We start from the raw sequence: 7,509 nt of genomic DNA on the forward strand, positions 1-7,509 counted from the left end.
TTTTTATTTTATTTTGTTTTAGCTCCCAGTTATGAAGGATAGAAAGTCTAAGAACATGGTGCTGGCAGCAACTGGCAAGGGCCTTTTCACTATGTCATAAAGGGGTTAAGGTTATCACATGGTGAGACATAGTAGGCAAGCTGGTTAAAGCTTGCTTTTGATAGTAAACTACTTTCCAGATAACTCATTTACCTATGAATCTCTTCATGAAGTCAGGGTTCTCATGATCTAATCACCTCTTGATGCTGCTGCACTGGGGACTAAGTTTCCAGCACAGGAAATTCAGGGTTCCCACAAATGACAGCACTTGACAGTGAATGAGAAACAGCAATGTGAGTAACACCTATAACCAAACACTGGACAGAGCAGCCTACAGGAACAAAGATTTAGTTTGGCTCACATGTTCAGAGAGCTCTGTCCATGGTGGCTTGGGCAGACATCATAACAGTGAATGTGCTCGTTTCTCACAGTGGACAGCAAACACTAGGTAGAGTGAGGAAATGATGACCATGTAGAACCCTCAAAGACTTGCCTTCAGTGTCCTAAGTCCTCTAGCCAGGCATCTTTCTTCAGTTTCCACTGCTTCCCAAAATTGCACCTCAGCTGGGAACCAGGAGTTCAACCATGAGTCTGTGAGATGCTTCATATTCAAATTGTAACAGCTGGAGCTGAGCCAGGTTAAAACTTGGACAGCCACCCTGAATCTCCAAAACTAATCCATGAAGCAGGTGCTATCATTAATCCTGATTTCTGGGCAAGGATTTTGAGGCTCTTGGGGAAATTAAATAGCTTGCTTAAAATCCCACAGTGGAGTAGAGTCAGGATTAACCCTGCCAACTTCACTCCTAAACCACTCACTTCAGACTGAGAGCATGGGGTGTAACTACAAAGGGTTATTTATTGTGCTATAACTTTTTTCCTGCTGAGTCTCATAAACATAGTTAAAAGATGAAATGTCTGCCCTTAGGAGCAACCCAAAATATACTGCGCAGATAAAGCCGGTCGTGAGCACTGTTCAAGGAAACAGTTGTTTCACCCACACAACCCCACTGTGTGCCACAGCCACGCTGCCCTGCAGCCCTAAACCCACTTGACTTGGCTAAAACACTCATGAGGTTTTCAACTTCTGAGCCATATTCACTCTATAATATACAAGAGACAGAGGGTGCTAGGTCTGTCTGTCCAAGCAAAGATGGACAGAGCTCTCTGATGCACTAAATGCATGCACACAGCACCTCAGGCCAGTGAGATGGCTCAGTGGATAAGGGCACTTGCTGCCAAGCCTGACGACCTGGGAGTTCAGTCCCTGGGACCCTCCTGGTAGAAGTGAACTGATTCTTTTTTTCTTTTTCTTTCTTTTTGGTTTTTTTGAGACAGGGCTTCTCTGTGTAACAGCCCCAGTTGTCCTGCAACCAGCTTTGTAGACCAGGATGGCCTTGAACTAACAGAGATCCACTGGCCACTGCCTCCTGAGTACTCTAAAGTACTCTTCTGAGTACTCCTGAGTACACTAAATGCATGCACCACCATGTCAAGCTATGCAAATTGTACTCTTACTTCCACATGTGCACTGCAGAGTGTGTGTCCTCCACATGTAAATAAATGTAACAGAAACAATTCATGAATCATATGGTTACTTTGCATCTTCCTTTACCTGCAAATGCCAGAATGACAACAGTACCCCAGTGATTTCATCCTATAGCTCCTGTCCTTCCCCGTCCACTATCTCTCACAGGCAGTCTCACTTGGTTGGGATTTATTGAGAGTTTTCTTCTCATCTTCCTGTTACTTGATCTGAAGCAGCCTGGATTCTATAGCTCTAGTATGATGTGTGTCTTGGGTACATATTTCATTTTAAGTCTCTAGCCTACAGGGTGGGGACCACTAGAGCAGCCCTGCCATGACCCCTAAGAACAGGGCTGCAGACCACACGGAGGCAAACACACTGGCCAGATACGGATATATGACAGCATCGGTTGAGGCTGGAACTGAGCACTGGATGTTCCATGACTTCATTAACCTCTGGGGCATTGTTCTTCCCCATGTCGCCTGGACACTTTGATAACATTTGCACATTCACGCACACAACCGGCTGTAGGGGCTGCCCTTGAGCAGGAACAGTCTAAGCGGAGTCACAGCTAAAGAGGACAAGGAATGTCCTTCTCTGTGTCTCCACTACACACAGAGACACACACATACACACACACAAACACACAGATACACACAAACACACATACACAGACACACACACTCACAAACACACACACACAGCACTGTCTTCACATAGGCTTTTTGCAGAGACAAAGTAGGAAATTCCAGAAGGAGAGAATCCAGACCGTCAGACTTTTGCATGAGAGCACAGAGCTGGGCTGGAACTGTGATTCCTTGGAGCTCTTGCCTAGCATTGTGATGGCCTGGGTTCAATTCCTGTCACTGAAGAATAAATGAATACAGTAAAGTAAAGACACAGCCTAGAGTGCTGAGAGTTTCCTTCTTTCCCTCCTACTATACTCTGTACATGCATTTCCAGATCTTTCTCTGTGAGGCCACAGTCGTGTTCCTGGGTTCAGACCTAGCATGTGGGGCATACCATGTTGCAGAGCCTTGGAAGGAGCTAATTAACTGCAGTTAGGAAAATGACTACATCTCCGCAGACAATTTAAAGGATACAAAGTCTAGGTCAGTGATTCTCAACCTGTGGGTAATGACCCCTTTGGTAACCTTCTATCTCCAAAAATAGTTATAATACATTTGTAACAGTAGCAAAATTACAGCTATGAAGCAGTAACCAAAAAAAAAAAAAAAAAAATATGTTTAGGGTCACCACAGCACAAAGAACTGTATTAAAGTGTCTCAGCATTAGGAAGGTTGAGAACCACTGGTCTAATTTCTATTTTTTGCTCTGCTGTTCATTTGCTTATGATATCAGGAAACTCCCCAAGCATTAATTCCTCATCTGTGAAATAGGGGAAAGGAAGTATCTTCCCTAAGTACTATTTAGACACAACTCAGAAGCAAAGTTGGTGAAGAAGTTTGAATATGGTTTTATTTATAGTAACCACATATATCCAAATAAATACTTATACTTTATCATAGTCTCTCCTGGGTGTCACATAAGTGGTTTTCAACTTTAGGGATAGTTGTACCATCCATCTGATGCCCTGGGCTAATCAAGAATGCTGGCTCATGCTGGGCAATGTAATAGTGGCATAGCAGCTGCCTAGAGTGTCTGAGGTCCTGAGTTCTGTCCTCTTTTTAATCTTAAGAATTTATTAAGATTTATTATTCTAACCATTAAGAATTTATTTATTTATTTATTTATTTATCTATTTATTTATTTATAACTGTGGGGATTAAAGCCAGGGTCTCATACAGGATAGGCAATCACTCTACCATTGATTATATCTCCAGCCCTTTGCATTTCATTTAATTTTTTTTTATTATTTTGAAGCAGGTTCTCTTTCAGTTATCTAGACTGGCCTCAAATTTACTCTGTAGCTCAGACAGGCCTTAACTTGCAATCCTCCTGCCTCAACTTGGATTACATGTGTGTTCTACCAGGCTCAGCTTGCAGAAGAATTTATAATCAGCTCCTATATGTTATTTACTATGACCCCTGTATTCATGCATGGACATGGCTATGGTGACCAGCAAGGCCCGGGGTATGTCAGGCAGGTGGATTTCACAGTCCCTTCACCTCTTCAGAAGCATGTTAGTCCCTCTGACCCAACTGATTCTCTGTCTACACTGCAAACTTCCTGGGTAAAAGTTTAGACTGCTCAGAAGAAAACCTGAAGTGTGAGTTAAGATGTCACCCTTCCTCATGGTGACCAAAGGTGTCTTTACTTTTGTAAAAATGACAGCCTCCTGCAGGGGAGGACTGCTGTGGAGAGACTACTCTATGTCACAGCCTAATAAGCAGCTTCAGCCTATTGACTTGTGCCCAGGAAGAAGGCCAGGAATGAGGACCCTGTCCTTCCGTACAATGCCTGCACACGCACAAAGCCAGAGCCTCTGCAGTTTGACACTTACTCACAAGCTCTGCAGCTTCACTTTCCTCCTGAGGCTCATCAGTATTCTCCTTTCCAGTGTTTCAGAGTAGGTGGTGGTAGAGGGGAACATGGGTTTCCAGGTAGAGTCTCATGTAGCCCATGCTGGACTTGTACTCATTATGTAGCCAACCTTAAACTCCTGATCTCTTGCTTCTACCCTCTAAGTGCAAAGATTACAGGAGTGTGCCATCATATCAGGCCTGATTGTAATGGTTGTTTTTGTTTTTTTGGTTTGTTTGTTTCTTTGTTGACTTGTTTGTTTGGCTGTTTAAATATTTATGTATTTTAACATTTGTGTGTAAGGGCAGGTGTTGCCCCATGGCCTGGGTTAGAAGGTGGGCTGGGGGTCAAAGGGGCAGAGTGAGATATTTGTCTATGGTTGATGCCACGTGGGCCTTACTCCTTCCATGTTGGCATGTCCATTGTTGTCATCCTTCTTCAAGTCACTTTTAGATAGCCCTGTTGGTGGGACTCCATAGATGTAGTTTCTTTGACATTACTAGGAGACATAATCCCATGGCAAACTTCCTTTTCCTAGTTCTTACAATCTTTCTGACCCCTTTTCCAAAATGATTCTAAGCCTTGGATGAAGGAGTTGTGCTATAAATTTATTAGGTGTGACTAGCCTCCATTTTGATCAGTTGTAAATTTCTCTATTGGTCTCTATCTATGCAAAGAGAAATTTCCTTGATGAGGGGTAAGAACTACACTTATCTATGGGTATAAGAATAAATATTTAGAATCTATCTAGGATTATGCTGGTTTGGTAAATTAGCGGTTGTAGATTCTCCTCCAAGATCAATGACTTCACTAGGTCTGGGTAGTTGGCTAGTTTTCAATACCTGGCATGATTTTTCTTTCATTAAGAGGGTCTTAAATCCAATTAGAGAGTTGTTGGTTATTGTCAAGGGACTACCACTACCATACCTGCAGGGTTATTGTGCTATGTTGGTCATTGTTGTGGTTTGGAGACACCATAGCTGGGTAGAACTATTAGTTGCTTCCCTTCTTTGGAAGCATGCATGGCAGCTCCTGGAACCATGAAAACCATTCCTCAGGAAGAGGCTTTCAGGTCAGATTCAGCTCAGATCCTAGGGGTCCTTTGGCTCAAGTGCATGTTGTCTTCAGCAATAGAGACTTAGGTCCATCTCAAGGGAAAACCAAGGCAACAACAATACCTCAAAGTGTATGGGGAGGCTCTTAGACAACACATTTTATTCATTTATTGAGACATACAACTTTAATTGCAGTGCTTGGGAGATAGGAGCAGGTAGATCTCTGTGAGTTTAAGGCCAGCCTACTTCCAGGCCAGTCACAGCAAGTTCCAGGCCAGGCAGAGTTACATAATGAGATCCTGTCTTAAAAAAAAAAAAAAAAGAAAAAAGGGGCTGGAGAGATGGCTCAGTGGTTAAGAGCACTGTCAGTTCTTCCAAAGGACCCAGGTTCAATTCCCAGTACCCACATGGCAGCTCACAACTGTCTGTTCCAGGTGATCTGACACCTTCACACCAATGCACATAAAATAAAGTTAAATAAATTATAAAAGAAAGAAAGAAAGAAAGAAAGAAAGAAAGAAAGAAAGAAAGAAAGAAAGAAAGAAAAGAAAAGAAATAGCAAGCTCCATGGCTCACAGCCTTAAGTTTTAAAGGAGAATGCATTGCTCTTCTCTACTTGGTGTTCCTGGAAACTCACCAGAAAGTGAATCATTGTGAAGGAGCCCATGTCTTCTCCATAAAAATAATGATGCCATTGAGGTTGCCTTCTAGAGGAAGACCTTGGCATGAGAAGCCCGGGCATGACTGGGGATAGCACAGGAGCAAAGGACTATAAACCTTTACTGTCTCTTACTATGATAAATGTGTGCTCTGAAGCCTCTAAAAATGCACAGAAATGTAGAGCTCACACTGATCACACAGACGGCCATAGAGTGAACATGCTGCACATAAAAAATTATAGCATCTTATAAATTTTCCTGAAGACTGATGTACCATTTATGATAAGCATTAATTAAATGACTAGTTACTAATGCTTTCTGCCTTTGTTGGATTTAGCAAAAAATAATTAAAGAATAGTTTGAATATATTTGGAAAGAATAGTCTTGGAGGCATTTTAATGGACGGCTCATAAGAGGGTGCTACCCCGCTATACTCTGCCCCAATCCATGCATGCAGACTTTTTGTTTTGTTTTGTTTTTCAAGAAAAGTTTCTTTATGTAGCCCTGGCTGTCCTGGAACTTGCTTGATAGACCAGGCTGGCCTCACACTCAAAGATCTGCCTGCCATTGGCCTTCTTGGTACTGGGATTAAAGCCATGAGCCACTATTTTATTCATATAGTACAAGATAACCATACTACAACTCACAGATCCAAAAAAGATAAGTAACAAGGAGGACCCAAGGGAGGATGCTTAATTCCTACTCAGAAGTAGAAATAGAAGTCAGTGAAAGTGGTTGAAGAGAGGGAACAGGGTAAGAGAGGGAGCACAAAAAGAAATGAGGGTAGATATCAGACCTAGGGAGAGCAGGGGCAGGAAGATAAAGGGCTTGCAGAGAGAAGAGAAACAGTGGCAGGGGCATCTCTATGACAAGGAGGAGACCTATGACAGCGCAAGCTCCTGAAAGGATATGAGGTGACTTTAGCTGAGACTACTAGTAACAGGGGTCATGGAGACTGAAGAGGCTACCTGCTAAACAGAGAGGACTCCTAGTGGAGGGAGGGAAACGTCAACCCACCCACAGAAACTTTGACCCCAAATTTACCCTGCCTACAAAATGTGCAGGAACAAAAATAAAGCAGAGATTGACAGAAGGTCCAACCAATGACTGGCCCAACCTGAGACTCACCCCATGGGAGAGCGCCAACCCCTGACACTGTTAACAATACTCTGCTATGCTTGCAGATAGGAGCCAAGCATACCTGTCCTCTGAGTGGATCCACCCAGCAGCGGATGGAAACAGATGCAGATACCCACAACTACACATTGGGTGGAAAGCAGGGAGTCTTATGGAAAAGTGGGGTGGGGGGAGGAATTGAAGAACCCAGAGGGGACAGGAGCGCAACAAGAAGACCAACAGAGCCAACTAACCAGGGACCAGGGGGGCCTGTGGAGACTGAAGCACCAACCAAGGACCATGCATGGACTGGACTTGGCCCCTACACAGATGTAGCCACTGGGTAGCTTGGTCTTTATATGGGTTCCCTAGTAAGGAAAATGAGGGATGACTCTGGCATGGACTTGTTTTATATGGGTTCCCTAGTAAGGAAAATGAGGGATGACTCTGGCATGGACTTGTTGCCTGTTTTTTGATCACTTTCCCCTGGCCACAGGGGAAGAGGATGTGCTCAGTCCCGATGCAGCTTGATATGCTGGGGTGGTGGAGGGGCTCTCCTTCTCTGAGGAGTAGGGGAGGTGGGATAAGGGAAGCAGGGAGAGAGGGTGGGACTGGGAGGAGAGGAGG

This window comes from Meriones unguiculatus, chromosome 21 (assembly GCF_030254825.1).
Source record: "Meriones unguiculatus strain TT.TT164.6M chromosome 21, Bangor_MerUng_6.1, whole genome shotgun sequence".
Taxonomy (NCBI): Eukaryota; Metazoa; Chordata; class Mammalia; order Rodentia; family Muridae; genus Meriones; species Meriones unguiculatus.